This window comes from Camelus ferus, chromosome 7 (assembly GCF_009834535.1).
Source record: "Camelus ferus isolate YT-003-E chromosome 7, BCGSAC_Cfer_1.0, whole genome shotgun sequence".
Classification (NCBI taxonomy): domain Eukaryota; kingdom Metazoa; phylum Chordata; class Mammalia; order Artiodactyla; family Camelidae; genus Camelus; species Camelus ferus.
This window is the reverse complement of record NC_045702.1, coordinates 77,269,854-77,291,231: the sequence shown is the minus strand read 5'-3', so window position 1 is coordinate 77,291,231 and position 21,378 is coordinate 77,269,854. Positions and strand designations below refer to the sequence as shown.

Here is a 21,378-nt window from a genome sequence, read left to right as displayed (position 1 = left end):
GAGTAGGATTCCATTGTGTGAATATGCCACAGTTTGTTTAACCATTCACCTGCTGAAGGATATTAGGTTGCTTCCAGTTTTTGGCTATTATGAATAAAGCTGTTACAAACATTTTTATACAGGTTTTTTGTTTGAACTTCAGTTTTCATTTTTTTGGGATACATGCCCAAGAGTGCATTTGCTAGGTTATGTGATAATTATGTGTTTAATTTCATAACATTTTGGCAAATTATTATGCGAAGTAGCTGTACCATTTTATGTTCCCATCAGCAATATATGAGTGATTCAGTTTCTCTGCATCCTTGCTAGCATTTGGTGTTCTCACTAGTTTTTTTTTTTCTGGTTTAAAATAATTTTTTATTGCCCAGAATATTTTTATTCTTGTGTCTTGTTTTTTTCTGTTTGTTTTTGTTTTCTTTTGTTTTGAATAACTATGAATTCAAGCTTAGGGAAGCTTGCCTTTATCTTGAAACAAAGCAACATAGCTTTTATATCCTTTACTAACCTGATCTCATTTTAAGAGAGAGATGGGAGTTATCCTGCAAGAGTTAAATTTATCCCATGAATGATGCAGGTCTAAGTCTGCTGGTACTAAAAGGAGACAACAGCATTGTTGACAAAATTACAATCTGCTGGTGGCATTTGCGGAAAAGAAGCCCTTGCAAATTTCTAAACAACAGTAAACTCTGTTAGGAAATTCTAAAGTGTTTTACAGGCCAAAAGGGGAATGAGGTTATTAGTAAAATGCCTCAAAAGAGTTTGAATACTGGATTTGAGAGTTACTGGAACTTGGATATGTGAAAACAGGGTGGTAGGTTGGGTCATGCTTACAATGGTCTCAAGTTCAGATAAACTACTGTGACAGTACACTACTTCACAAGTCACACGCTTTCCCAGGGCTCTTCTTTCCCTCAGTAGGTGCTGGCAGAAGGTGTGCGCAGTCATTTTCCAATGTAGATGCCTAGCCCCAGAGCCAACACATGAGCGAGGAAGAGGGATGGAATGAACACCTTATGAAACTCTGCAGAGAAAATAACCCCTTTCATCATGGCTCCACTTTTCCTCGTGCTTAGAGAGACAGAAAGTTTAGGGTGCCTGATGTGGAACTCCTTGGGTGGAGTGTTTTCAGGTCTACTGGACCCGTTGGATACCCAGTCTACACTTTAAAGCACCTACCTTTCTCTCCTTCTGCAACTTCTTCTGACTGAGAGCTGTGGTCCCTGCTGGTGCACATTTCCACATCAAACATGATCTGCCCATCTTCTTGTGGCGAAGGGCTGTCACAGTGAGAGCTGCCTCTTGAACTACTCTGTCCAGACTCATGTTGTGCATCCAAAAGAATCTCCTCCATGTCTCCATTGTGGATAGAGGATGAGGAGGGTATGTGTCCTAGCCCCCCATTTTCGCAGTACCATTATCATTGCCGTTGCTGCTGTTCACGGGGAGCCCCACCCAGGTACTGTTGGGGCCGGCTGGCAGGGGCAGAGGCTGTTCACCTTCCCTCGAAGTTGTTGTTTTTTGTTGTTGTGTGAGGGGGGCAGTGGCTGTGCCATTAAATGAAACAACACTGTCTGGCGGCTGGAAGAGCTGCGGCCGGAGCAGGACTGTCTCCAGTCTTTGGGCAACAACACAGCAAGCTGAGTCACCCCTCGCTAGTTTTAATTTTAGTATTCTGATACGTGTGTCGTTATACCTCGGGGAGGTTTTTAATTTGCATTGCCCTAATGGCTAGGAGTGCTGAACATCTTTTCAAGTGCAGATTTGCCCTCTGTATCTCCTCTTAGTGAAATGTATGTTCCTGTGCATTTTCTCACTGGATTATTTGTTTCTTACTGTTGAGTTTTGAGAGTTCTTTATATAGTCTAGGTATAAGTCCTTTATTGGATATATGACTTACAAATATTTTCTCCTAGTGTATAATCTATCTTTTTATCCTCTTCACAGGGTCTTTTGCAGAGCAAAAAATTTACATTTTGGTGAAGTCCAATTTATCAAAATTTTCTTTAAGGGATCATACTTTTGGTGTCAAGTCTGAAAATGCTTCAACCCAATCCTGAAGATGTCCCGTTTATTTTCTAACAGTTTTATTATTTTACAGTTTGTCCAAAATCCATTGTAAGTTAATTTGTTCAACTTTTAAAGTCAAAGAGATTGCAGATGCAGTAGGCTGGTAGGCTGACACAAGCAGCTGGAATATAGTGATGAAACTAGTAAGATACAGTTTATAAGCGCGCACTATCACAGACAGGTTAGCATGACGACTGAGAAGTGGGCTCTGGAGCCTGACTGCTTGGTTACTGCCTGGAAAGCCCTGGGGAAGTCTCATAACCTCTCTTGTGTCCTAGTTGCTGCATCTGCAAAATAAGATTAAGGAAAAGTACTTGCTTTCTAGGGTTGTTGTGGGAGCTTAATGGAATAATAGAGAGCACTTAGATCAGTACTTGAAGAAATACCACCTATTATTATTATTAAAACCTGACACTGGTTTAAAAATTGGGCAGTTATAAAAGAGACATGACCGTATAGGGGGTTCACGTGAAAAAATTCTGTATATACAAAGAAGTAGCGAGGTTAACATAACTCACTTGAAATTTTTAACTTTAATGTCTGCTCGATTTTTGTCTAGTCATGTATGCTTCAAAAACTGTCTTCATCCAGAAATGGCAAGATTTACATAGGATCAAAATGACAAGGCATGTAAATCCATTCAATGAAAACCAAAGTCCATTTAGGACTGTATAGATATGCTCAAATGCAGTTTTTCTTGTTCTTTTTGAGATTTTACAAAGCAGAGTCGTTGTTTTAGATTATCTGCTACTAGAAAATGGTCCCTATATCTGTGCAAGTTTACTTACCCAGCAGTAGAGAAAAGGGGCATTGGTAGAGTTCATAGTCATAGCTCGATGTGGGGGACATGTAAATTCTCAACTTCTTGCAGTTGGGACTTCTGCGCCCTGGCCTTGGTATCACTCACAGAGTGTTGGGGTATGGATCTTAATCATGGTCTCTGTCTTTGCTGAAAGTGAAGAATGAGGGAGATGAAGACCTGGGGGTTTGAGTAGACGGAGAAGGGGTTAACTGGAAGTGATAGAAGAAGCTATTACAAATATAAGGCATTAGAAGAGGGGGCAGAGGAAGTGGAGCATGCCTCAGATTACTACAAAGAGGTGGGACCCCCTCAGACTGGGGTCTATCTGGTCATTACTGGGCCAGGAAGCAGCTGAGGGACACTGGGCAGTTCCCCCAGTCTCTCGGTGCCTGGGTTTCCTTTTCTGCCACATAATAAAAATAGTGTCTGCTCCACACACTCCAGGGGCTGTTACGAAGAATATATTTGCAGAAAATTTCTTTAAGCAGAACATGAATATGTGACATTGTTATTGTTTCACTGTGGCCCGAATACATATATCTCTTTGTTCATTTTTATGGACTATACCCTTAAGAACTCGCTCGATCTCAATTCCTTAGATTTTTTTTGGTTCCTCTCTCCACCTTATTTAGCAGGGTCCAGTGGTGCAGCACAGCTCGCTTTACGAGAGGTGCTCTTTTGTCTCAGTAACTGCTCCATGGTGTTTCCAGTCTACAGCATTAGGCTTAGTCTCCTCTCCTAAATCTGTAATATAGGAACTGACCTGACTTCTTCACCCTGTGCCTTGCTACTTCTCAGATGTTTATGTGCCTGAAAAAACATGGGTCCCAACTCTATTCAAGAAAACAAGCTTGAATTTGTCTTAAAGAATAATTAGCTCAATGGAGTTCAGGCTCCGTTTTGAAATACAGATGTAGATTCACTTTACTCACAGTTATACTGAACATTGTGTGTGTACACATGTGGAATAGGTTGAACAGGGGTCTAATTTTTTTTAAGTACCATAAATTTTTCTTTTCTTTTTTTTTTTCTTTCAGAAAACAGTATTCTTAAGGGTTTGCTATAATGGTCATCATTACCTTCAATTTTTAACTATGTAGTTAATCAGTAAAGGGATTTTTAGATACTTTAACAGGTTTAGGTAAAAAAATTGAGAGTTAAAGAATTAATCCTTTTGGGGGATATTTTGAGGGAAAAAAAACCAGTGACCGCAAAGCCCCTTAATTAGTATAAAACATGAGGAGAGAATTGCTACTAATGGGCAAAATAAAGACCTTGAAATAATTTCAAGTTTTCTTAATTTGAATGCTTATTTGGTATTCATCTTTGATTTCCCCATTGCAACTTCATTAAAATAGAGTAATATATGTATCAAGAGAAGAGAAATATATATATGTATATTTAATGATTTGAGAAAGCACTGGGAAGACTGTTTCGATAAAAATCTCTCTCAAAGCTCTGCCACTTAATTCTGAAAATCCACCGTTAGAGAATCATTCTTTTGGGAGTACCAATTATCTCAGAGGGATACATATTAAGCTGCTGCTGGATCAGGAACACATAAACAAGGCAATATAAGGTTATCACAAAGCGCAGGCTCTGGAGTCAGTGGAGCGAGGACTGAATTGGCTTTGGCACTAACTGGCTGTGAGATTCTGGGCAAACTTCTTATCTTCTCTGAGTCCCAGTTTCTTCATCTGTAAAATGGGGTTAATAATGGCTATCACATGAGAAACACAATGTAAATGAGCTGATGTATTTGGAGAATCTAATACAATACTTAGTTTAAAGTAGGCTCTTAGTACATTACAGTGAAAATTATTAGCAATAGTAGGAATATTACATTTGAATTGGGGTTTGCATAGCTTTGGTGGTACATAAAGATATTCCAGGAAGTATACAGATTTGGATAATTTTAAGAGAGTCTGTTTACAGATTCTACATTTCTAGAGATATATACATTCTTTTTGTATTCATCTACTTACAAATGCACCTGCATTAGGCTGCTTCTCCTTTTTTGTCTTCCCTTTTGCAATCTCCCTCCTTCTGCCTTACAAGAGAGGTCTCATCCAACCCAAATCATACTATGATATGTTGTCTTGGGTATAGAAAACTCTGGGACACTGAGCAGAGGCAACCCAAACTACAGTTATTTGAGAACCCCCTTTAATCAAAATGGCACCATGTAGAGCTCATGCTTGGCATGCATGAGGTCCTGGGTCTGATCCCCAGTACCTCCGTAAATAAATAAATAAATAAATAAATAAAATTAAATAAAACCTGATAACATTCCCAAGAATAAAATGGCACCACGAACCAAAGGTAATAGGGCATCATACCTTTCCCTGTCTTATCCTTGTCTCTGTTAAGGGCAAAGCATAACTGTTATGGAGTGAATATTTATGTCCCCACAAAATTCCTATGTTGAAATCTTCACCCTCAGTGTGATGGTATTTGAAGGTGGGGCTTTTGCAGGCTAATCAGGTCCTGAGGGAGAGCCCCCATGGATGGAATCAGTGCCTTTATAAGAAGAGACAGGGAGCATGCTGTCCCTCTCTGCTGTCTGTCATATGGGGATACAATGAGAAGACGGCCATCTACAAATCGAGAAGTGGGCCCGCATCAGACACCAGATCTGGCCCCCTGATCTTGGACTTTCTGGGCTCCAGAATTGTGAGAAGTAAATGTTTCTTGTTTAAGCCATTCAGACTATGGTAATTTGTTACAGCAGCCTGAACTGACTGAGACAATGCCTTAAACAGGCATGCTGATGTATATTTGGATGTTTTGATTTCAAGTATACAGTGGAATTAGGCAGAGAGGGAGGTGATGGCTTTTTTTTTTTTTTTTCTTTTTTGGCTTGACTACTGGCAAAGTATTGTTCCTGAGGAAAGAAACCCTGGAGAACAGAGTAAAAAGAACACTTCTTGGAAATATTGAAGATGGCAGCACGTTACTCGCCCAGGTGACAAACTCATGATAGGCTTTTGTACTTAGCTAGCTAGCTATCTTGAAATATTCAAGATATGTAAGAAGCATGCTCTGAACGACCCTTTCCCTGCAATTTCACCATCTCAGTAATGAGGATGAGCTCAGTGAAATACGTTCATTTATCTGTATTTTAGTCTAGTCTCACTGGTATAATTTGCATGATTTCAAGGCAAAAAGACCACAATTTCTTCCAGCATATCAATGTTATATTTTCTAATAAGAAACATATTAGGGGTAAGTTGGTGTTTTATATTCTCTTGAATATTTATTCAAATTCATAGGAGAAACCTTTTCATTAACTTCTGCTAAAAGTTAGCAAACTATAAAAAAATTACTTGTTTTTAATGAAGGTACAAGTCTCCTGCTCACTGTCACTTATCAACCCCTTTTCTGCTCATTTATTAAATTCTACATGTTCTTGTTCGGTGTCTCAGTCAGCCTGGGCTGCCATAACAAAATACCATAGATTGAGTTTGGGGGCTTCAATAGTGGAAATTTATTTTCTCAGTTTTGGAGGTAGAAGTCTGAGACAAGGGTACCAACCCAGTAGGGTTCTAATGAGGGCCCTCTCCCTGGTTTGTAGGCAGCCACCTTGTTCCTGTGTCCTCACACAGGAGAGAGCGAGCTCTGGTGTCTCTTCCTATTTGTATGTGGGCACCAGCCCTATTGGAGTAGGGACCTACCCTTAGGACCTCATTTAACATTTATCACCTCCTCACAGGCCCTATCTCCAAACACAGTCACATTGAGGGGTTAGGGCTTCAACATATGAATGTTGAGGGGACAATTCAGCCCAAAATATTAGGTTTAAGTAACTTAACAGGAATATGTTGCAGATTAGACTCTAAATATTGTACTCAGCAATCCTTAATGTACCTTTTTGTAAGTCTGTAATTATTTGTAACTGAGTTCTTTTTCTGGAAGTCAATTTACATAAAATATTTAAACTACACTCTTAAAAGCAGAACATCTATTTAGGTTCAAAAGCAAATTGAAATTTTCCCCAAGTGCAAATCTAATGTAAAATGACCTAAGCAAAATATGTTATACATTTAGAAAATCAGCTTGATTTAATTAGCATTCATTTCTTCCTTTCAGATATTAATGTACTGATTCCGATTCTGTGAAATGTATAATGACATAAACAGAATTGACTTCAACTAACTTTGGGAAGAAATCACTTATCTACAAATAAATATCCCCCATTGTTGGTGTCTTGTCTTTCTGTCATATCTTTACTATGAATTTTGAGATATCTTTAAAAAATGAAATAATATATCTTTGTTTATAATCAAAGAGAAAAATCCCTAAAATACACAACTTACAATTTTGTTTTTAACCCCAGTTTTATTTATTTTAACACTGTAAGCAAGACGCCTCTTAGAAAAAGTTGAACAGTATAATCAATGGCATGTAATAAGGCTGTGTTAAACTTTTTTTGGGTCATATTTCCTAGAAACTAAGAAAGTGAAGAACTTGAGTGACTGGGTAAAGAAAAAAAAATTTTTTTTTTTTTTTTTTGGTAAATTAGGTGGTTTTCAATTCTTTGCTTTCAATAAAGTAAAAGGAGGACCTAACCAAGTTGTCAATAGGTAGATAATTAGAATATTTTTTGACAATAGACCACGATGCTCCTTTTGACTTATAATTAACAAGGCATTCAAATAGCAAGAGTGGCATCTCCATAAGAAAATGCGTAACATTCTAATTACTTATTTAATTGAACAAGTTTTCTCAGGGTTTATGTCTATAAAATGAAAATAAGAATAGAATTGTTGCTGAAGCCTGTGTCAGTCTATCAGTAAGTAACAGCCAAAGATGCAAGAACTTATTAAAAAGATCCATCTATTCATTTAGATTAGTTTTGCAATAAAACCTTACTTGGCATGGCTTATAATTATTTCTCAAACTATGCTATACATTTATATTGCTTTGTCTATTGTGTGCTAAAAATCATTGTAAACATAGCTCAATACAGAAGACTTTAAAAATACTTAGACCTTTATGGTCATACATAATGTTTACAATGTTTAAATTTCAACCTATAGACAATTATTTCTGTTATTGTAAAGTATTTAATAGGGTGATTAGATAAAATCTTTCAAATATGAAAATATATTACATAACTAAGATTGTTTTGCGAAAATATGAGATCAAGGAGAGAAAGGATTGGTATAAAATTTCCAGTTGTTGGGGAGGGTATAGCTCAGTGGTAGAGCACTTGCTTAGCCTGCATGGGGCCCTGGGTTCAATCCCCAGTATTTCCATTAAAACAACTCACTAAATAAATAAACCTAATTACCTCTCCCCAAAAAACAAATAACTCCACAAATAAAATTCCAGCTGTCAAAAAAGAGCTTGTCTATGAATTTTTAAGTGAATGAGAATGGGTATTAAATTGCTTTGGCATTTAAAAAAAATCAGTATTTATAATATGATAGAAAGTACATATTTTAAAGCTATTCAAATTTGTGAGGAAAAATTTTAGGTGTCTACTTGAAAATGTAGGAGATATATAGCTCTTCAAAATTCTTTTAGGAAGTATGAGAGAAACAAGTTTGAAGAATAATGATTTAATGTGTCAAAGCTTTACGATTTTATCAGTTGATGATGATGGACTATGTGGGGAAAAAGTAGACCGAAGAGTTTAGAGCATAGAGAAAGGGTGGACATGGATGTGCTGTTTAAATGAGCTCTTGTGACAGAAAAGTAGAGCTGGAGGAATACTAACAAAAAAGAATGAAACCGTACACAGTTTTCCAAATTCTGAATTCGTGGCCAGCATCTTGGAGACATCACCTCATCCATTATTCATGAACTTTTGCAAAGCAGATTTATGTTGAAGTTGTTTCTTTCTTCTGAGGGGTTTAGTTATGTTGGAGACCAAGACTCCATGATCACTATGTGCCTGGAACTGTGCAAGGTGGCAGGGATGCAAAGATGAACCTGAAATAAAGATCCCTCAAAGAGTTTACAGCACAGAAGAAAACTAGATGTTAATATAATCTTATATTAATATAATCTACAAGCACGAAGGCAATGATAATGTGCTTTGAGTATTTTTCACTTCGCTCCCATGTTTCTCTGCACAAAACTTAGAAGGAGATGTCATTTGAGTTATTTTTAAAGAAGGTGGTGATGGACTTGTGATTGTTGTAACAATTCCTTAATATGTATAGTGTTTATAGTTTATAAGATGATTTCACACAGAGTAGCTCATTTTTTTCATTAGATACATTTTTAAATTAATTCAATCATACTGTAGAATAAGTTTCAACATGAAACACCATCCTTTGTCCTTTATGATTTAAATTGTTCACAATGTGAAACACAGTCAATTCCAAATTAGTGATAAGACACTTATATTGTATTAGAAGGTTTCATTTCAAATTCTCTGAGTTTGAAAGAAAACAAAATGTACTTAATAAGAACAAGGTAGTAGAACTAATGGGAACTTAAATATCCTATTCATAATTGTCTTTTTTATTTGCATACAAATTGGTATGAATTCAACAGACTCTAGTTGTGTTGTCACAAGTGGTTCATGGCCATTATCTGAGATGACCTTAACATTTTCCTCAACTTGACTAAACTTTAAACAATCCTCTTCTGTACTCTAAACCTCTTTTCTCAGAGCATTTATTTTAGAAAACTCTTTAATTCTTTCTCTGCCACTTTGAGCTGTAACTTTTTATTTTTAAATTAATTTATTGTTTAAATTTTTTTTTCATTTGGTCTTAATAACAAAGCTTTCTGTTGGGCAAGATGTGTATGATTACTCTCGTTTTAGAGATGAGAACACCATGACCCAGAAGGAGTAAGTTATGACCACATCATATGGCCACTAAATGGCAGCGCAGGATAGTCTAGACCCTTCGGGCTCCTAATTTGACACTCTGTCCCTGATACCATGGTGGAGCCTGGGTCACTAGGTTTCCTCTCCTGTGTGTTGGGAAAGAGGATCTTCTTTGGGCCTCTTCTGTTCCTGCACGTCATGCCAGGTACGCCAAGTCTGCAAGGTCCTGGCCACTTTTTTACCTGGGCCATTTCTCAGGGTTGTTTCTGCAGCTGGTAATCTTGAGAGATCAGGTAAAAAGCCCCCAGCAGAAAGTCCTGCTTAGTGTTTGCTATAGAAATATATAAAACTCAGTTGTGACACAAACTCCCTGCATATCATCCATCTGGGCCCCACCTTGTTGCCCCCAGGGAGGTCTTCAGGGCAACGAGAACCAAGGCAAACATAGTGACACAAACGTAGTGATACTCACGCTTCTTACTGTGCTGTGAGTAATAATGCCCTTTGTCTTTGACCCAGGAGCCTCTTGTGTCAACTGCCACATCCATGAAAAGGTAACAGGTTAACTTATTAGTTTACCTGTAAAATCAAATCTCAGACCTGACATGGCAGTGACACCTACTTGCAAGATATTTGAGGACAGTGTCAGGATATATAAGGCATGACATGTCTCAAATAGGGCTTCACATGGGTTAGAGCCCCAGAATCTGAATTCAGGACTCTGAGTGTCAAGAAATAGTCCTCTCAAAAGGAAGCTGTTAAAAACTGACATGCACTCTTCTGGAAATAGCCACACATGGAACAGACTGGGTCCAAGGGATCTGTGGCTTACGTGGCAGGTTTGATGTTTTATCTGGATTACAGTGTCAGACAATGGAACACAAGGTGTGCGAACATGTCATCTTATTTCTCTATGATGAAGTTGCACTTTACTTTCTAGTTCTAACCTCTGCCAGTGCTTTATGATGGAAACTTCAGGTGACCCAGTTGCTGCAAGTTGGAAACGCAGATTCCCTCCACCCTTGTTCTCTTCTTCCAGGAGAGGTTGGGTAGGATGAAGTACTTCTGGGCCAAGGTATTTTCTGTCTCCACTGGCCTCTGCTGAGTATGACCTGTCTCACTCGGTCTGGGGTGTCTCGTCTCTGCTTGCTGCATGGACAGTGGTGTCTCTGGCTCTTTTGTGGCCTTCAGTTGTCACGTTCATATACACTGAGTTCTCCTCTATCAGTCAGGGGCCTCTTCTGGTCCAAGTGCCCTTTACTCTCCCTTTAGTTCCATTACTTGGGCCCTGCTGGGGGGTGTGGGGTTCTCTGAGGCCTGTCTGCTTGGCTGCAGAGAGAAGCCCTGTGTCTGACATGGCCCCTGAGTGATGGATGAGCAAGGCTGAGGCAAACAGCCAAGCAGGAAGCTTGCTTGTCCTAGGAAGTCAGGCTCTGAGCCTTTTCCTTTAGAGCCTTCCCTGGACCCATCTGGGGTTTCTATCTGGATATCTAACTCATCCTCTTCAGAAATTAGTGTTGGGGCTGGACAGCTGGGGACTTTCTTAGGGACTTAACCAGTGTCTGAATCCTAGTCATAACCGCTGTGAATTCCCCTCCCCCCAATTCATTACATTTTTACCTACTTTTAGTTAGTATTTACAATCTTCTCCCATCAATGGTTCATGGTAGAAGGTGCTCTGAATCCATGGGCTTTGAGATCTTGATATTTTAAGTTAAGCCTCTGGTATTTAAACATTTTTAAAAAGGTGAAACCCTCTTTTCTTCTCTCAAACACCTGCCACTTACAATGGAAAGCCATGCCCTGAGGACTACGGTCTCTTCTGTAGATTGACCAAAGTCTCCCTGGGAGCTCATAACCAGGGCTTCGGTTCTGCCTGGATGCTTCTGCCCTGAGATAATGTATGCAGAAAGTGCCCACTGACTGCTGCATGGTGGGTGAAAGGAAAGGATGACGGGAATGAAAAATACAGAGTTTCATGATAATTAAAAATTTGCCCCGCTCCCATCGGAACAGCGTGCGTGTTACCAGGATCCTCATCCAGAGATTGTGCTGTTCCCGGGAAGCTGGCTCAAAGGAAACTGCAACCTACTCAATTACATTGCAGCTTGCCAGGAATTAAGTCATGGTGTTCTTGGAACTGGGGAGGACACTGTCGAGTAGTGTTTATCTAACACGGTGCTGAAGAGTCTGGCCTTAGCTTCTGAAAGACCAACAGGGTTATCTAGATGGGAACATCTCTAGAATGGAGGACAGTTCATCAGTTCATTTAGGGGCCCAACTTTTCAGGAATAGAGCTGATGGATTCCATGTGGAAGGCAGGGCCCAGCTGTTTGCTAGCAGTTCTCAACTTAGCGTAAGTAAGAGTCATTTGGGAAGATTGTTTTAAAATGTAGATTCCTGGAAACTTGGTCCAGATAATCTGATTCATACATCAGGGTTCAAGCTCAGGAATTTACAATTTTATTTATTTTTTATTGAAGTATAGTCGGTTTACAATGTTGTGATATTTTCTGGTGAACAGCATAATGTTTTACTTATATATATATTATATGTATATATAATATATATACTTTTTTATTATAGGTTATTGCAAGTTAGTGAATATAGTTCCCTGTGCTATACAGTAGAACCTTGTTGTTTATCTCTTAAATGTATAGTAGTATCTGCAAATCCCAAACTCTTGATTTATCCCCCACATTTTTCCCCTAGTAGACATGTTTATTTTATATGTTGGAATTTAAATTTTAATAGGCTTCTTCTGGACCACATTTTGAGATTAGATTCATAAGTGAAGTAGCTAGGATAAAAGTTAAATAATCAGTAACAATAATGCCCTTAGATCTAGGCCAGAGGACTCCTGCTTTGGGATCTGTGGTTTAAGGACCCTGCTCTGGCCGTGTCCCTCCCAATGTGATGGAGAATCAGTGGGCTCAAGGGGATATGCCAGCCTGGAGCCTGAGACCACCCTTCTAGACCATGATCTGGGTACCAGGCCCCTGGAGTTTTCTGCCCAAATGGCACTTAGCTGGCTCCCAGGTTTTTCATTGGCTTCTTCCCTGTTCTGACCTCCAGGGGACATATCCTACTGGAGATGGCATTAAGCCTCAGCGGTGGCCGCGGCAGCTGCTTCTTGGGGATGTGGATGGAGCTTGGCTGTGTGACCTGCTGTGTCCACTAGTGGCCGGAAGAAGCCCAGGTGGAAGGCTGGTCGTGGGGACAGCTGGAGTAGGGGCCATGGGCCAGGAGTTAGCTCTCCTTGCACCACAGCTTCCCTTCCTGGCGTTCTACGTCCTTTTGAAGGTGTATTTACTAGGTAGGAGAACAGAATGTGTTTCATTCAGCAGCTTGTTGCTATGATTTATAACTTCTAAATATGTAGACATATGGTTTGTGGGTCTTCATTGGATTCTCGCCTCAGGTCCCCCACACATTAGGGGGCAGGCCTGATCAATGTTTCTAAATTATTAATGCCTTCTAATCAGTTTCCTCTGATCAAGAACATCCTTTAAGCCAAGCCCCAGGGAAGGAAAAATGGACAAGAAAGAAAAGCAAATGTGACCTCTAGACTTGGCCACACAGTGGGGCGCAGTGAGGGAGCAGGTCAGACCTGTGTGGCCTTTCCAAGCCTGCCTGCTACCCTGTCCTCTGATGGGTGGGGAGTGGGGTACAGCATAATTCTGTTTTGTCAAACTCACTGATTTCAGCTACTATTTAGTGGGGAGGCCAAACCCAGGTTCTCTAATCTCTTTCTTTCCTGGATTCCAGCCTCTCCAGCATCAGTGAAACTGCCCTTCTTCTTGTAGTGAAACAGAGTGTGGAAATGTGACACTCTTCAGGACTCTAAATATATTTTCAACCACAGTTACATGTTAAAAAAAGGCTTGTTTAGAGCTGTATCAATTATTTTATAAGTGGATTAACAAAGGAAACTTTATTTTTTTGATGTTTTGCAGACACTGGAAGGTGTAAAAGACATCATTAAATGACATGCACTCTTCTTGATACCACATGCCACATACTTTAATGGAAATTTTCCTTAAAGCTCCCAATTACTTTTGTTTTAATTCACTGCTTCCATTAGGTCTGCTATATACAGTTGTTGAGGTTGGACACTGCATAACAGCACCTACCCTAAGAAATGAGTCGGGGCTGAAATCCAGCCCACCTTCCCCTCATCAAGCTGAGTGCCCTAACACAGGCCCGCATCCATCAGAAAGAAGTCACACAAAGTCATAGTCTGCTCTTCAAATCACATGCCTCCAGACCCAGGTCCATGCAAGAGGGTCCCTATGGGTTGCCATAGTAGCCAAACTTTTAAATATGGCATAATGTGTTTTTCTGAGACAACATGCCAGAAAGACATGTCTGAGCAATGAGCAGAGCCCACTGTTTAGTCAGATATGGCTCCTGTTATAGATCAAGAAGTTAACATTTTGGTTTACAGAAGTATCTCCCCTTGTGTGGTTGGCTGGAGTCAGCTCCCTGAGTGTCTGATCCTCCCTGGGTGAATGGACAACACTGGATTTCCAGATCAACAAAGCTAAAGATGCTACGCTTGTGGTGACTTTTTACAGCTTCCTGTGTCCCAGGCAGAACAAGCAGTCAGCTGCATAAAACCCTTTAAAATCGCTTGAAATCAGTTGCAATGTGCTCAGGGTTTACCTTGTAGACATTAGGAAAGGAAAACTGGCTGTTAACTAACATATTATTCCCTGCATGCTTTTTCTACCCTCTTACTCTGCTTTATTTTTCTTCATATTACCTATCACTACTGGATCTTATGTTACATATCAATATGTTTATTTACACCAGGCTTAATGAGTTCCTGCTGCCGTCTAGAAGTACTCAATAAACATTTGTTGAATGAATAAATGAATGACCCATACAGATGCAACCCTCAGCTTTTGTTAACTTGCTGTGAGATGTTGTAAATGTAGTATTAGGAATAGAGTTGGCACTTTTATGGTCTGTCCTAAGTGGTTATGAAATCAATCAACTATGGGCTATTATGAGAAAGGGCACGTCTGCTGTGGAGACTCTCAAAATAACCACAGAGTTGAGGATGCCAAAACAATGCTGCCTATGAGAGAATGGTAGAAGTCTCTTAGGAGATGCCCGGCTGGAGTTTTGGTTTCTTCTCCCTCTGATCCCCATCCTCATTATGGCAAAGACAGAGTGCTTTTGGGGGAAGGAACAGGGAGCTGCAGCAGCCGTGTTTTCCATGGGTCTCAGAAAAAAAGCTGAGCTTCACTATTGCTTTTGGCTTTGTAATAACCAGGTCCTGGAACAGAATTAGCTACAGCCAGAAAATGGAGTTGATGAGGGTTGTCTAAGGGAGCGTGTTTGAGCTGGAATCTGAATACTTACTGCTACTAGTATATTGGCTTCGAACAAAGGAAGTGATTGGTCCAAACGGATCAGCATTGGTCAGGAACAGAGGAGATCTCCTACCTCCCTCAATCCTGCCCTCTTCTGGGCCTGCTGGAGCTCACAGCCCATTATTAGCCAAACCCGATATCCTCAACCTCATCCCTGAATGTTCCTGCCACCATCTTGCTCTGATGGAGACAGAACACATTGCCTTTCTATTCTCCTGCGTTCCTGGCACGTGGTGGCTGTGGTTTTTCTCCCCCACAGTTTTGTGCCGTGGGGCCTGGAGGTGGGATGCATTTCCTTTTCACTCCTCATTGCTACTACTGGATCGTTCTCTTTCCTCCCTAAAAACATCTCACACTGAATGTCAGGTCAGCAGGTGGATGTCACCTGTTCCTCTCATTTTGCTGACATCCATTGTCTCAAGGTCATTCCTCAGTGCTCCTGCCTCATGGCCACAGTCCTATTCCAGTCTGGACTCTTTGCCAATTTCAACACACATGTAGATGGTCTCTCCATTCCTCTGGCCCTTCACCTTTCGTCACCCCCATGGTCACACCAGACCCCGTCACTACTCATCCCTGGGTGCCCTCCATAATCGTCACATGTGCACCCCGCTCTCTGACCCCTACCTCCTCTCTTCCTAGTGCACTCTCTGTGGCACCCCGTTTGATAGGGCTGCATAACAAGGCACCACACACTGGGTGGCTTAAACAACGGACATTTATTCTCTCACAGTTCTAGAAGCTGGAAATCCAAGATCAAGGTGTTAGGTGGAGTCCTTTTGAAGGCAGTTCCATGCCTCCCTCCTGGCTTATGGTGGTTTGCTGGCCATCTTTGGCTTGTAGACACATCACTACAGTCTCTGCCTTCACCTTCCCATAGCGTTCTCCCTGCATGTGTCTGTATCCAAACCTTTGCTTCTATAAAGACACCAGTCGTACTGGACTTAGGGGCTCACCTGACTCCAATGTGACCTCACCTTAATGTAACTAATTACATTGACAATGACTCTATTTCCCAATAAGGTCACATTCTGAGGTGCTAGGACTTCAACATGCAGATTCTGACAGGACACAAATGTGACCCATAATAGGCCCCGTCCCCAGCAGTCCTGTACCTCCACTAGGACCTGTGATCTTGTCTCTCATGCCCCTGATGCTCCCCTTCCCCCTGTACCCAGCTCCCACACTGCAGAGACTCACTAGAACAGCTCTCGTGCCGACCCACTCACAACTTTGCTGAACTTTCTTTGTTAAACCCCAACCCTGAGGAAATCAAGCTTTCTACCTACTCAGTGCTTGAACCCATGCAGCTGAGTGTCACTGGAGAAAAATGACCATGGAGAATCTTCTCCTTTGAAATTCATGAACCTAAACCCTGTGTGGACTCTCGGTGCTGCTTGGTCAACATACTCTCCTCTGTTATCAGTTTCCTCCTCTCTGTTGGATCGTTGTTATCAACATACAGGCACATTCATCTCTCTCGTATTAATTACGTAAAGGACCTTTCCTGACCTCACATCACTAGTGGGCTCTCCCTGGAGCACCATCACTGCTGCTTTCCACAGCACAGTTCTTCTAGAAGTGTCTGTACGTATTGTCTCCAATTCTTCTCTTTCTATTCTCTTAAATCCTTTCCAGTCAAGTTTGTGAGCCCTCCTCCTCTGAGTTCTCATGTCATGGTCACCAAACACCTTCAGGTAGTGAGGGCTGATGGTCAATTTTGGTCTTCGTTTTATACCATCCATTAGTGTCACTTGATACAGTTGATGACTCTCTCCTCCTAGAAACAATTTTTTTCACTTGGCTTCCAGGATGCAGCACTGGTCCGTTTTTCTTGGTCTCCTTGGCTGGTACCTCCTCTCCTTCCAGCCTCTGGGATGCCAAGGGCTTTGGACTTTGGACCTCTTGTCTTTTCCACCTACACGCACCCCCTGGGTGACCTCAGCCAGGCTTGTGAATTTAAGTATGATCCAAACCTCGAGTCTATGTCTCCACCTGGATCTTTCCCTTGAACTGTAAGCCGATCTCCAGTTGTTTCCTCAATTTCTTCACTTCGATGTCTAATACGTCCCTACTCAACATATCCAAACCTGAACTCTTGGTCTTACCTCCAAACCTGCTCCTCCATCCTTCCACTTGCTCAGGCCAGCACCCTGAGGTCAGCCTCTCTTTCTCCCACAGCCCCAAGGGACTGGTGTTGACTCCCTTCAGAGTGTACTTGGAGTTTGACTCCCTCTTACCACCCCTACTGCGACCACCTGGTCCACCCCACATCACCCTGATGATGGTGCAGTCTCTGCTGGTCTGATTCTCAGGCCACAGCTGAGTGATGGGTGTGACGCTTCAGCCAGATCAGAGCCCTCCCCTCCTTGAGCTCCACAGTGACTCTGTTATATTTGGAGTAAAAGCCAAGATCCTTACGTGGCTTGGCTGGATCTGGGAACCACCTTGACTCTCTTGTTCTCGTTCCTTCTCCTCTTTCGTCCTTTCCTCTCTTCCCCCAGGACTGGTCTCCCTCCTTTTTCTTGAACACATCAAAATCTCACCCCGCCTCCTTACCACAGCCCTTGGGACTCCCTCTGTCTAAACTGCCTTTTCCTTAAGGAACCTTATACCTTCTTCCCTCTTTGCCTTCAAATCTTTGCTCAAATGTCAGCTGCTCAGTGAGTCCTCCCTGACCACCCTGTTTAAAATTCTAGACCCTGCCCAGCTTCCAGACTCTGCCTCACCCTGCTGTGTTTTTTTTATTTTTAATAGTGTGTTTGAGATTCTCATATACTCTACGATGTGCTTATTTATTATGTTTATTGATTATTCTGTCTGTCACCCTGGGAGAATGTGAATTCTGTGATTTTTATTGGTGTTTTTCTCTTCTTCCCTGAGCCTAGTACAGTGTTGACACCCAGTCTGTGCTTGGTGAGTGAAGGAGTGGAGGGTTACCCAGAACTAGGCAACAAAAGGAAATGGACTTGCAAACGGAGGAGGACACGCTTGGCTGGGAGTACTGGGAAGAGAGACAGCTGAACACCAGAATCACTCTGCAGTGTTATCTGGACACCATTGGAAACCTGTGGTACAAAGGCTGATGTATAATTTAGTCGTTAAGTGAAATGAGCCTTGTTCATTCTGAAGCACAATTCAGTAAATAATCCTCTGTTGCTTCTTTAAAGTACTGAACAGCAGAAGTTACCTCCTCCACCACAGAACCCCATTACAGAGAGGAGCTGGGGGTCGTTAACATGAAGAGGCTGCAGGGCAGGCAGAGCAGACGATTTCACCCTGAGAGTCGGTCTCTAATCTGGACCCGAGCAAGTCAGGGTCTGTCCATGTTAAAAATACGCTTTTTGCAAGTGGCTTTAAAAGCACAGGTGCCCTTGTCCCTTGACAGGAACAGTGTGCTGCTGTGAACTGAATTGATCATGGTGACAGGTTTCACCTCTGATGTTCCAGTGCCCCCTCCTGCCTTGGCAACTGAGCACTTTCTCACAGAACCAGAAGCCACCATTTAGGGAAGTGAAAACTGCTTATTTGCTTATTATGGAAGCACCTTTTGGGAAGAGTGAGCTGTTAAAAAGTGCTGCTGATTTTTATATTTATAAATCATGATTTCAGTGTATGCATAGCGTTCAAAGTTCCTTAAAAGTCCACACTGACACCATCTAACATGTAAACGGTGGGTAAATATATCAGCAGTGCAGGGGAGTGAGGTCCTTAAACTGTGTAGCTGTATCACACTGACTGATTGATTGTTGAATCTCCCTCTGGAAGGTTGCTTTGTTTTCAGTCTGATTAGTAATGTGCCGTTCTAAAGTTTGTTTTCCAGCGTTAGTGAATTTCTTTTAAAATTTTGGTTGTCCTCGGCAAATACAAAGGTGACCGATTTACTCCAATTTGTTGGATGTGTTAAGTGATGAGGCTTTGCCAAAAGCTCAGGAAAATAACAATGGAAAGATGAAATCATGAACAATAGAAAGATTGGCAGGACAAATATAGAGTCAACAAATTGTTGAAAAGGAGGTAATTCTTTCTTTTACAGAATTGGCTTCTGGGAAGAGATGTGAACTTTAGCACTTGTTAGCCAGTTTCTTACCCACTTGAAACCCAGGGATGGATTTACGTGAATAACTGTCTTTTCGCATTTCTCTGTGTAAGGCTTTCCCGACACTCCTGAGTCTAGAATCCTAAGAGCTTACTAGGCTCTCGGAGTATGACAGCCCTGGGGCAGCCCTCTCTAGGGATGTGCAGTAGGGAAGGAGGAGGGGAGGAAGTGGAGATGATGGGGAGGGGGCTGTATAAGGGAGTGGTGGGGTTGACTTAGTGGGAAAAAGAGATGAGGGAAGAGGAAATAAGAGAAAAACCATCAGATCCAAGTAATATGTGCTGGGTTAATAATATAGTTAATACACTATATAGTAAATAAAATAATAATAAAGTTAATAAACTGTTTCTGTAGCTGTTTATTGGAAATTTTAAAAACAAGCTCACTTGAAAACCAACTACTTTGAAGATGGTTGATGGTACAGTTTCTGATGTGTTGTAGGGAAGAAAAAGTCCACCTCACTGCTTCATAGGCACACTTGAATTCAAATCTATAACAATTCTTAAGAAATGGTTAATAGAATCAAAAAGGAGTACCGTCGGGTGGCTGTGATTCACTTTCCCACCTGGTGATTCGCGGTGCTAAGTCGCAAATGCTGGACGTATGGCTCAGATAGAATGACTTTTGATTCTGAGAATTTGTGAGCTGATTCAATCCTGTCTTTATGTTTTGACACCATTCGAGTCAAAGCTTTGTGGTGTTTTGACATCACAAAGCAGCAGAGAGGCGAGGGATCAAAGGAGGAAAAAAGCCAGCAAGTATGAGTGTGTTATCTTAAAGCATCCATTTCCTGCATAACATCAGAAAGCAAGGTTAGGTAGCTACTGGTAGCATGGGTGATGGAGAAAGCAAAACTGCTTTCTGCTTTTAAACCCAGAAAGATCCAACCACATGCTCTCGTATGACTACTCTTTGAAATATTTACAGTGAATGCAGAATGACAGCAAAATAAACATTCTTGGGCTCCCCACAGGTCCAAGGTCCCTCCAAAAAAACTTTGTCACTGATGCTTGTTAAAATTCACCCAAAGAAACACTGATATTTTACTATGTATTTATAAAATTTTATATAAAATATGCAAATATATCAAATAATTTTTACAGTAATCAGTCACTTTAATTATTCTAAAGTGATAAAAATTTCTCGTTTCTACCTGTATTTATGGCAACAAGTCAAAATATGAAAAAAAAATTCACTTGGTGATGACAGCCTGGAAATTTTCCTTAGAAAGATGTCCTAATTTGAGCCCTTAATTTGATAATAAAACTTGGATATTCTTCTTAGTGGAGAATTAGATATAATGAGTGAGAGGAAATCAGTCTTTTTTGGGTTTGTTTTTCTTTTAAGGAATTAAAGTTCAAGGTTATTAGCATATACTTAATGTCTTTTGTTTTTTTGTTTTGGGGCCTTTTGTTTGTTTGCAAACCAGCACTTACTGTCAACAGAACCTGCCTGGGGGAGTAGGTAAACCACTCTGGACAATGGGTGTCCGGAGTCAGTGTAGTGAGAACAGCTCCGCCCACCCCTGGGGCCTGGGTGGTCAGAGACAGGGTCCAGGGGGCGAGCAGGGGGCCCCCAGGAGACAAGGAGCTGGGTCTCAACTCCCTGCCTTATCTGCAGGAGGCCAACGAGGGCCATCAGCCCAGGCCCATGGAGCCAGGCAGTGAAGCAGCAGGGGATGAGGTGTGGAGGACCCAGGGGGAGGGGACAGGGAGGGGGTCTTCTTTTCATCTAGGTTATTTTGTGTCAGCTGGGCGCATTGTTTTATACCAGTACCCAGGAGCTGACCTCACTAGAAATGTACCCATTTGCTTGGTAGTGAGTGTGAAGGAGCTGAAGAAAATGGAGAAACTACCAGCCAATACATAGACTCGAGGTCCATGTATACAGTTCTCTGACTGGAACAGTGAGTGACTATTTATGAGTGCCAAAATGTGAAATTGGGTGGTAAACCCCAAGAACTCTCTTGTGTGACAGCATATTTAACGTTGCTGAATTCATGGGGGAAGAGAAAGCATACTGCTAAAGCAAAATGCATGAGGACAGTTGAAAAGTTATAAAGCGATATTCCTCTTTTAAAATTTTATCCCAAATTGTGCCAAACAAACAAACAAACAACCAAAAAGGCTTGATTAAGTTTATTAGAGAAAAATATTGCTGAAATCAGGTTAAATATGCATGTGAGGTTTCTGCTGATGTGACTGGCTATGAAATATTAAAAAATCAATCGGATTATAAACTA

General features: G+C 41.2%; 1 pseudogene; it reads right to left on the bottom strand.

Annotated features, from left to right (window-relative positions):
* Nucleotides 1-391: 391 nt before the first annotated feature.
* On the bottom strand, nucleotides 392-16,782 carry LOC102508697 (annotated as a pseudogene).
* Nucleotides 16,783-21,378: the final 4,596 nt, after the last annotated feature.